Below are 10876 nucleotides of genomic sequence, written 5' to 3'. Positions count from 1 at the left end.
TTTTTTTTTGTCAGCATAAATAAAGAAATACTCAGAAATGCAATTTTGAGCTTAGATTTCTTTAAATATGTCCTCCATCATCTGAAAAATTCCACAAGAACATGTTAAACACAAATATTCATCGGAGTGGGTCTTTAAGAATAATAATCAGCAATAGCTGGATTAAAAAGATGCCAACAAGTATTTTTGGCAACACTGATAAGAGTCTGAAACGGAGGATCTGCTAAATTAGTTCAGAAAATGTCTGCCCTTACCATCATCATTATCAAATTTGTATCTTTAAGTACAGATCCGATAATGAGATACTGATGTATTTTCCTGTTTATAAGCATAAAAGGTGCATTTGTTTTGTTTTTTAATGACAGTCATGAAATTGGGCTATAAATTTTAGTTTATGATCAGGTTTCAGTGTTGATCCTGTGCCAGGTGTTCAATTATTGTCCGTAAATGTTTGTAACTGAGTCTGACTGACCTCAGGTGAACTGCAGCAAAACCAAACTGTGCATCAAATGAAGGGCTCATGCACGGCTAATTGTATGCTGGACTGTAAAACTTGTGGGGCCTGGTCCTAGCAGTACAAATATGAGGAAAAACAGGCAATTACCTGTAAAGGTCACATTGTGTCAGCAGAAATGCCACTGCTGCTTGAATGAATACCTGTGTTTCCAACTCCGCCTTCAGGCTTTTCTTTACTCTGAATTAAATCTCAGTCATTACGGTAAAGCTGACGCTGCTCGCCACAATATCTCTGCCGGGGACGTGGAAATCTTAATGCAAGCCGACTGGATGCGGTGGAGCATTAAACGGCCGGGATAAAAGGTGCCACTGAACAATCGGATTTCGATCAGAAACCCCAAAGTCTCTTTCATGAGTGGAAAGTTAAGAAAAAGAATCAATACAATTTTATTAAGATGTTTTTCCCTCTCACTCTCTGTCTTGGATTTATGTTTGTAATCACCGGAAAGCATTTTAATGCTCATTTGATGTGTGCCACTTGAGTGCAGGCCAAAGACAGCGATGTTTCTTATGGTCTGTGCTGCAATCTGAGCACTAAAGCTGGACACAAGTCACTGCAGGAAAGAGCAGAGGCAGCAGAGCTTCAGCCTGGATACTGTGTGCTCAGCACACTTTTCCATTTTATGTTTGAAAAGTGTGGCATTTATTCTCAGGTATGAGCGTGCATAAAGCATACGCCTTTAGGTTAATGGAGTCATTTTTACTCCAAAGCCTCACACCAAATGAAAGATCACTGCAAGCAGTCACAAAGGTGCCGCAGGTGATGAGAGCTTTCCCTGGGTGGTTCTGACTTCAGGTATTTTTCTTTGAAGTTTTCACACATTTAGTTAAAAATGATTTGCACGATGCTTTAAAGCGTCACAACTGTCATGTCAGAATAAAGTATGATCCGTTTATAACTGATGTCTATATTAAAGCTTTAATAAATGGTTTCAGGCATCTGTCAGTCGAATTGCGGTGAAGACAATCAGATGTAACCATCCATCTCTGTGGCGGTCTGAGTCTTCTTTTCCAGCTGTCATCCGTCAGGCTGCAGAGAATGTCCAGACCTCCAGTCGATTACAGAACCTCGCAGAGACAAATAACCATGAAGCTCCCCGCAGGGATCAACTCCAGAGTCAAGCAGATGCTACTTTTATGGAAAAAATAATATTTCCACTAATAATTAAAGCTTATCTTGAATGTTCAGAGTTCTTTTCACTTTGTTTGTTGAAGAAGATTGATTTTTGTATTTAACACATATAAAGACAGAAGGATTTTTATGAAATGACAATTGTCCACTGTATCATTAGCACCAAGAAACCCTTTGCATTTTGAAGTCCTCCATTGTTGGCTGTATGGCACCTCACTGCAAGAAGGTCACATTCCATCTATCTATCCATTCACACTGCAAAAACTGAATGTTAAGAATGTATAAAAGATAATTGTTTCAAGAAAATGATGTATTTTTTCTGTTTTTTTCAGTAGCAAAATAATCTTAGTTTAAGAAAGTATGTCTCTGTGGCTAGAATTTTTCTCTTAAAATGAGAATTCTTGGTAAGATTGCATACCATATTTCCTCCAGGGAAACTCCACTTCCTCCGACCGTCCACAAACATGCTTAATCTGTGTCTTTAAATGGTCCCTATAGGTGTGAATGTGAGTGTGTGGCAAAGTGACACCCTGTTCAGAGTGAATACAGCCTTTGCTCTATAGCTGCTGGTTTGACTCCAGCAACCCATGACCCTATAAGGCATTCAGCTGGTTCATGAAAAAAATTAATGATATTGTTAGAAATTTAAATTTGGGATTTATTTTGTCACATTAAGAGTAATAGAACTTGCGGAGTAGTTCATAATGATTAGTGATCATAGCCAGATAGGTACGTGTGGAGTAATACAGGTCCACAGTATGATAACATAACACAGTTTTGATTTTTTTTTCATAAAAATGTAATATTTTGTAAAAAAAAAAAAAATAAGAACAGCAGGCTTTCTGCTGGGAAATCTGTCATCTGGAGTCCAGACTAAAGCAGCACTTCACAGCCTGGTAAAGGACTGGTTAAGCTGCATTTGCTGGTGACTTTGAAAGTTTGTACATGCATAGTTTGGCTGCTGAGCTCTGATGGAGATCTTCTGTTGACTGACAAACCTTTTCTGCAGGGGTTGGCCTGAATCCAATCGGTCCTTCTTACCACCTTCACCTCTGCATGAGACAAATAAACTCAGAACAGTATTTGGAGACTTCTGAGTCTTCTTTTCCAGCACTACTATGCACTAGTAACATTAACAACAGGACTTAATGGGGAGATCAGCCTTTTTAACCGATTAGCTACTTTATCTTCATGTGCCTATAGTGCCAAAAACAAATCTGCAGTTAGTGTAAATATTGACTTTCCTCCCTTTTTTACTGAGAGCTTTTCTGTCTATTGAGACTGTCATTCATCCAGGTTGATTCCATCATAGTAGTAGGTTTAAGGGTTGTAATCTGGACTCTTGGATAAGAGGTGAAACGTCTTCCAAGTTTAAAAACTAAGTCCAGATGACAGCCCCTAAACCTACTACTATGATGAGAGCTTTTCTGTTTCCGAGACTGTCAAAGGGAGTGGTTCTGCCTCAAACACAACACTAGTTCAAAAAAACGCAGAACTTACATCTTACAGGTCCAGCCTGTATTTATAATGGGAGTTTCCTGGAAACAGACCATGGAGAGTAAAAAACAGCCGGACGTTCCACCTCTGTGGGTAAAAAGAATATTTAAAAAAAAAAAGAATCCACCCATGACAAGTCACTTTTAGAATGCGAAAGGTCTTTTATTATTAAAAACAAAAGTTATACATCTTTGGGATCGTTAAAAAACATTCATTTAAGAATAAATCATCGGTTTTAACCCTGACTGTGCATTAAAATCTATATTTCATATTTTTTTAATTATCTTTTTAATTGTTTTTAAAAAAAATCTATATTTCATATTTGTTTAATTATCTTTTTAAGTGTTTTTATCTTAACAAAAGATGTAACTTTTTAGATTATTGTCCTAAAACTGTGAGAGCAAGTTTCCTAATATTTTATGAACTTTTTAAACTACTGTGCTTACTTCCTTCTGCATAATATAACACAAGTCATTTACTTTAGTTCACAGAGTTTTGATTCAGGCAGGAGCTGTGACCAAAAAAAAAGTTTTGACTTTGAATTGCAAATGTGAACAACCACAGCACAGCAGCCATCCAGCTTTAACCTTTCCCTTTACGTTGACACTACCCATTTTTATTCATCAGGATGTGCTGTCAGCATCCACACAAACTCTAATCATAAACAAAAAGCCACAAGAAGTATTTCTAGAAAACAACAAAAAATCCAATAAATTAAGTACCAGTAAATTAGATTTACTGAAAAGGACACAGTCAGCTCGCTGCATTAATAAGTCTTCTACATTTGGATAAATAAATTCTACAGGCTAAAAATGAAAATGCATTTATGTTTTTATCAGTGTGGCGAGACAAGCCTTTTCTATTTTTCAGATAGATCTAATTCTTTTGAGCAAGTATTGTCAAAATGTATATAATTGAAAAATTTCATTATGAAAAGTCTGCATAAAAATTCATTTTTTTCGCGCTTTTTGTTTGTAACATGTTAAAATTCACAGCACAGCTTTCGGTGATGTCCAAATTCTGGCTGCCCGGCTTAATTCAAACTTAATAATGATGCATACATATAGGAAAGTTTTTGCATGCACATCTGTGATGGGACACTCAGCAGCAAGTGTTCCCAAAAAGTTCAATAATATTATAGCATCAATAGCGTTAAATCAAAAAAGTAATAGTTAAATATCGTAATACATGAGAAAAAGTTGCAGTGATCCGTTTTTTTCTTGCAAGGTATCTCTAAACATTTTATTTTAGATGTTTTATTGCTTCATTTTTGCAGCAACATTTGGAATAACCTGTACTTTTCCAACCTTTTTTTCTCCTGACAGCTTAACTACAAAATCTAACTGTATATTTACTCCTAACTCCATGTTTATTGGGAGATAAGGGGCCATGGTGTCTCTTCATTCTTAAATCTGAATGAAAACAACAGATACACATAAAATCCACAGCTCTTTATCACAACTCTTAATGATCTGAATTTACATTTTATGAATACTTTTTAGAGTGACGGAGCTGACGGGCTGGCTGGGGCGGTCCTGACTAAAAATGATGTGTGGCCTGAAAAATGTCGACAGTAGGGCTGCAGCACTTACCCTGAATGAAAAACTCATGCAGGCGGGATTCATGGAGAGTTGAAAGAAGAGAGCAAGAATTTAATGGAGGCTGTAAAGGAAGAGATGGCTTGGAGTCCTGCTAATGAATCAAGAGGGGGGGGGGGGGGGGGGGCACGATTCTGAGCAGTAAAAGGGGGGGGGGGGGGTCATCGGCTCCTGCAAAGAAACTATGATGCTCAGATCTTACCATAAGCTGCGAAAATATCAGTAAAATTCAATTTTACTGAGAGATTTTAAAAAAATCTCCACTTTTTTGACCCTTTAAAATCATTTTTTCCTAATTTAACATATTAAATATATGTATATTCATAGACAACAAACATCTTTATTGATGTTTTTTTAGTCACCCCCCCATAAAATGTATTTTACACACTTTAGTACAAGTTTTTTTTTTACGTTCTTGGGATGACGTTTGCTGCTGCTCTTAAAGGATGCACATGGAGTCTTTGAGTTATCTTCACCCCTGAAGAAAAACTGCTGGTTGCTAAAATGTATGACCTCTGGCGTGAACAATGCCTCATCTTCACTAAATTTTATAAGGCATCCGCAAAGGCTGCAGCTTTCCAACCTTTCTCCATAATCCAGTGGTTTCCCAGCCAGCAGGGCCAAGTAGGGCCCCATATGGTTTTAAACATATGGGGCCCACTTGGCCCTGCTGGCTGGGATGTCTGTGCTGCAAACCAAAACTCTAGTCCACACGTAGAGTCATGGAAATTTGAGAAAAAACTGCTAACAAAATTAATTATGAATTTTGAGAACTGTCTTCAGCAGTCCACTTACCCATATTTATCCATTGACCTTTAGCTAAACTTTTTGTCTATGCCACTCTGATGAATATTGTGTTTTTGGTCTTCTCGTAGCATTTTTCTCATGACTGAGGACATACATAAAGAAATTTAATCTTAAAATTGCCTTTCTTAGTATTTCTTTATTCAAATCATTGTGAATTAGGAGCAAACACAAAAATGCCGTTGGAAAAAGCTTGTAGGTGAGGTAGAAGCTACCACGGAAAGCTCTAAGCTTCCTGCTCTGTTTTATTCGGAGACATCCACTTGTAGACGACTCGATCCGTGTACGCCTTTGTTTTCCTCATCCGAGCTGGCATCGGGCTCAAACCTGGATAGCTCTAATACTGCTCATCATTTTTGTTGCACTGGTAATGTTAGGTTGGGGATGTGAGGGGCTGTAAGCTAGTGGGAGAGATGGATAATAGGAAATGGGGGAGGGCTTACTATGCATCATCAGTTCAATGCACAACTCAGAATTTCCAGTGAACTCCTGGTGCTCTCCAGAAATTTATGTTCTATAAAACAACACAGAAAATAGATTAAAAAAAGACCGTCTTTTAAACTAACTGATGAATCACTGAAGCCTTTAATTCATTACCGTTTTTTTTGTTAACTTAAGCCTAGAGGCTCAAATTGTTTTCTTCCACAAATTTAATGATCATCTCATTGCTGTAGCATTGTTAACCATATCGTTAAAAAAAATAATCAAACTTGTATATTACATCCTGCTTTGATGTTGATGTCTATGACATCAGAAGCTTAACATGAATAAGTAAATCTACAAAAACTAAAACTAAAACTTGAGTGACAGTACAAGTACACCAAGTAGATCATGCATATAGTGTAGGAAATATACTAACTGAATACTTTGTCAGACTAAATTGTGAAGTATATAAATAGTGTATGAAAAGTAAACTTCAACCTCTCCTTTAGCTTGTTGAAAGGGCCTGCAAAAGCAGAACTGCTCTCCCGGACTGTCTCACATTGACAAACTTGAGTATTGCCTCAGATTAATGGCCCAAAACCGTTCTTTCCTGGTTTAGTCTCACTTTCTTACTGTGATAAATGATCTGATCTGTCCTGTCTTGTGAGATCTAGCGGCTGCAGATGTGGATGCTATTGTTTTTGTTACTTTGAAAATGAGAAAACGCCTTTTAAATCATTGCATCTGATCATCAAATTTATGCCTCAGAATCACCCATAAATCAAACTCAGCAAGCAAAAACAATCAGCATCAGTCCCAGCGATTTCTCCAAAAGCAAGAATATAAGATCTACGTAAAGTGCTTTGTTGTTGGAGCCACTTAGGGTGTGATTTTATGACTTTTAGCCCACAGTCATAAAATGTATCCATGCAGTCATAAAATCCAAGGAGACTGAGCACAGTCAATCCTCCATGACTTTTTAATGCGAACCACTTGCAATATTTGCATAAATAACAATAAAGACCACTTAGCTTTTCAGGGCGTCAATATGTGTCTGTAAATACAAATCCAGAAAAATCCATTCCTCAATTAAAGGTTATTCTTTCTGGAATAGATCGACAAATAGAAGATGATCATCGTTTTTCTTTTTCATTTTTGTCTTTCCTGCAGCTTGTGCTGCAAGTGCAGGTTTTGCAATTAAACAGATGCAGCGTAAAACCCTGACAGAAGTTAATAAACCATACATTAACTGACTCACATAAACATTGCAGAGCCTCGCGAGGATTGTATAGGGGGAAAAAAAAGGTTGGTTCCTCAATTTCTGAAGGCGGGGAGTGAGGATTCTGTCATTGAGAGAGAGAAATGTTGTGATATAAAAAAACAAATCATGCACTAATAAAAGCGAGACTGAACCTGACAGGTTTTGCATCCTCCCCACCGAACACAACAGCATCCCTGCAGCAGGGACGGGGTAGCTTGCGTTCCCATTAGTTACTGTGAGGTGTCGATTGAGATCAAAATGAAAATCAACCTCTCGACTAGAATCTGAAGACATTATTCAGCGCTTCAGTGTCTCCTGCAGGACTCAGCAGGATTGTGCTCCAGTGACTGCTTTGATTAGAGGAGGATGACCTTGCAGATAATTGATGGAAAGATTTTATTTGCCACAGTGTTGCCGCAATAAACCCGCCCAGAGCAGAACGTGTCCCTTCTTTGTTGTAGTCTTTCATGTGTTTGTGCACTTAAAGTATGATTTTACTTAAAATGGAACAGCCATTCTGGGCTCCAGTTCTGGTCTGATGATCCGTAAAATTATTTTAAGGCATCTTGCGAGAGTGATTAATCAGAGATTCTGTCTGCCTTTTTTCTTTGCCTAACTCCAACTTGCATCTTCTTGATTAATTGAATCGATTTTGCTCAGCTTTAAATAGATTTTGGCTAACTTACTTTCTATCCCTGCTTCTGTCTGAGAGCTTTCCATCTGCCGCTACTCCTTTGTAAACTATTTTGTGCATTTTATGAGCAGCAATGCACAATTTTCAAAGCAGCAGCAACTAGATCATGGATTGGATGTTTCCGACGTTCAGCAAATCTGCTGTAACTGAGGAGATAGCCTGGTTGTTTACGTCCAAGAGCAAAGATAGTTCTTATTGAAGTTGTCAGCTCAATTTATATCAGAGCCCAAAGAGCCAAAGAAGGATCTTTTGCAGTACGGCTGCCCTGAATTTACTTGGATATGGAAGCAGAAACAAAGTGTTCATGGAAATAGTGATTGCCTTGTCAAAAATAGTAAAAGTACTGTGCAAAGATGTGGTTATTACTGCGATCTATGAGATTTTTGAGGTCAGACAACATGCTTTTCATAGTAGTAATATAAAAACTTGAAATTGTTTCAGGAAGCAGGGCCTGTTTGTGTAGAGTGGATGGAGTTTGCATGTTCTCCTCGTGTATGTATGGGTTTTCTATGAGCATTCTGGCTTCTTCAACATAAATAGGAGTCAGTGAAGGTGGCTTGGGCACCTGGTGTGGATACTGGGCATGTCCTGGAGAAGACCCAGCAAACACTGTTGAGACTATATCTCTCAGCCTGCCTGGGAACGCCTCTCTATTCTTTCAGAGGAGCTGCAGGAAAAAGTGTGGGCATCTTTACTTAGATTGGCTGCCCCATGACCCTGTCCTGGATGTGTGGAAGAAAATCGATGGATGGGACGGTTTATATGAGTTGTTGGGAAGAGGGAGCATGTCTGACAGTGTATTTTATTTTAATATAATGTTTGTTTAAGACCTTCTACGATCATCTTTTGAAAAATCAAAAAAGCCTGTGTCATTTTCTAGGACATCTGCCAAATCCAAAGTGCTTCCTATCCCTGGGGTCCGAAAGTGTTTCAAAATAATTTACTATTTTCTAAAATAAAAAGTCAAACTATTCTGGACCACAAAAATTCACTTTGGCTATGTTCCCCTTGCAGATTTAAAATGGTTTTTCCTCATAAAAACCAATTTTTGACATTTACGCTGACAAAAGCAGTCTAAAGGGATCCATGGGCAGAAGATTTGAAATGCATGCTTGCAGAAAAAATGCGTTTCTCCTCTACACTACAGCGCAACACAGCGGAAAAACGCATTTCTTCACGTGCGTGTGCTCTGAAGCACAGTAGAAAGTAATCAATGTAGTTATTTAGTTTTTGTTTTTGCATGCACTAATGAAGATGACCAACAACTATTGATGACATCATCAAGAGGTATTAACGTCCTAATTTGAAGACACCATTTTTTCCATTTCTCTTCATTTTGAGAGAGAAATGTAGGGTTAGGGAGAAGTCAAAGGGGCAGGGAGGATTAGGCAATAGTCTCTGCAAGCTGGAGGTACTTCGTTGGAAATTCCCCTCTTGGGAACCCCGCCACCTTTCCCCTCTCCGTTGCTTAGAGCTAGGAGCAGGGAGCTTGTGGCCTGTCAGGCGTATTTTCCACTCTTTTACAAATAGTATTTTTTTCCATCCGCTCCTGATTCACAGCGATATGAAAACAGAATTCTCAGAAATGCAAATTTAGCTTGATTTTTCTTCATATATGTTCTCCAACATCAGAAAAATGCTACAAGAACACCAAACACCAACACCAAAAACATAATTTGATCCCAATGAGTCTTTAAGATGGGTTGTCTCTCATAAACACACAGGATTGGGCCTCTAGCTTTTGAACTGAACTAATTTTGCAAGTTCATCAATGAACGTTTGCTAATAGTTTGCTTTTTTTAATGATTGTCTTAAATGGTGAACTAAATTTTGAATCTACCTTTTTCTGTTCCTTCGTCTCTTATAGTAGAGACTGACAGTCAGAATAAATCAATTAGGGAAAGTTTTTACTGACTTCTCTCTTTAGGCAAGAAGACATTTTCTTTCTCTATCTCTCATTTTTCCACATCGCTCCATCTCTCAATCTTTACTTTAAGCAGGAGTGGAAACTTATCAAGGCTCTGAGTACACTGCCTGCTCACTAATGGAGCACTGGCTGCTGTCCCAGATCGATCCGGAGGCCGTAATGCCGAAAAGGTCTAATTTCAACAAATCAGGAGCCGACTCCATCACGTCAGGAAGCAGGGAAGAAACTTAATCATGGTTGTGTTTGGCAGGTGGAGGTGTGACGGACGAGCCGGACACGCAACTGAACTGAGAAAACTCAGTCGCAGAGATAAATCTGAGCATCAGTCCTACTGCATCACCTGCTTGACAGGACTGGAGTCCATGGTGATGACTTTGTGATGGATGACTAGCTCAATATCTGTCAGGAATCTTGATGGAAGAGCATCAAGAAGGACGCTGGCCGAGCCAAAGCACCAGTTCAGGGGGTTAAGACTGACATTTTTCAAACAGGAAGAAACAAACTGATGCAGTTGATCAATTTTGACATAATTTGGACTCATTTATTAATAATAGGACCACTTTTGATAACTGTGTATCATAGTTTTACAGAATTCCACTGCATGAATCTTGCTTCCTAGTTAGACCTTTTCATTTGTTGGCAAATAATTACTAAAAATCCTTCAATCTCCTAATTATACAGCAAACACTATGTCCACCTCCGCTTTTCTACAAAGTTGAAATGCATTAAAATATATTTTGTTTATCTTGATCCTTTTTCATTATAGGCAAAATATTTCAAAAAGTTACAAAGATGTAAACATAGAAAAGAGAAACAACTTTCTTTCCCTCGAATGCACTTCAACATAAATCTGACTTTTGTCCTCTATTTACCTCAGCAATGCAAATCTAAAGGACAACAGCCCAAACCTCAGATTGATTAAGCGCCACCGGTATGCCAAAGCATGCAAACCTTTGTTTTTGCAGCACCGATGCAAAACAAGAGTTTATGTCAATGAAAGCAATGGTGCTTCAATCCCCTCTGA

The sequence above is a fragment of the Oryzias latipes genome, chromosome 24 (assembly GCF_002234675.1).
Source record: "Oryzias latipes chromosome 24, ASM223467v1".
Classification (NCBI taxonomy): domain Eukaryota; kingdom Metazoa; phylum Chordata; class Actinopteri; order Beloniformes; family Adrianichthyidae; genus Oryzias; species Oryzias latipes.
The sequence above is the reverse complement of the archived record's forward strand: the minus strand, read 5'-3'. Positions refer to the sequence as shown.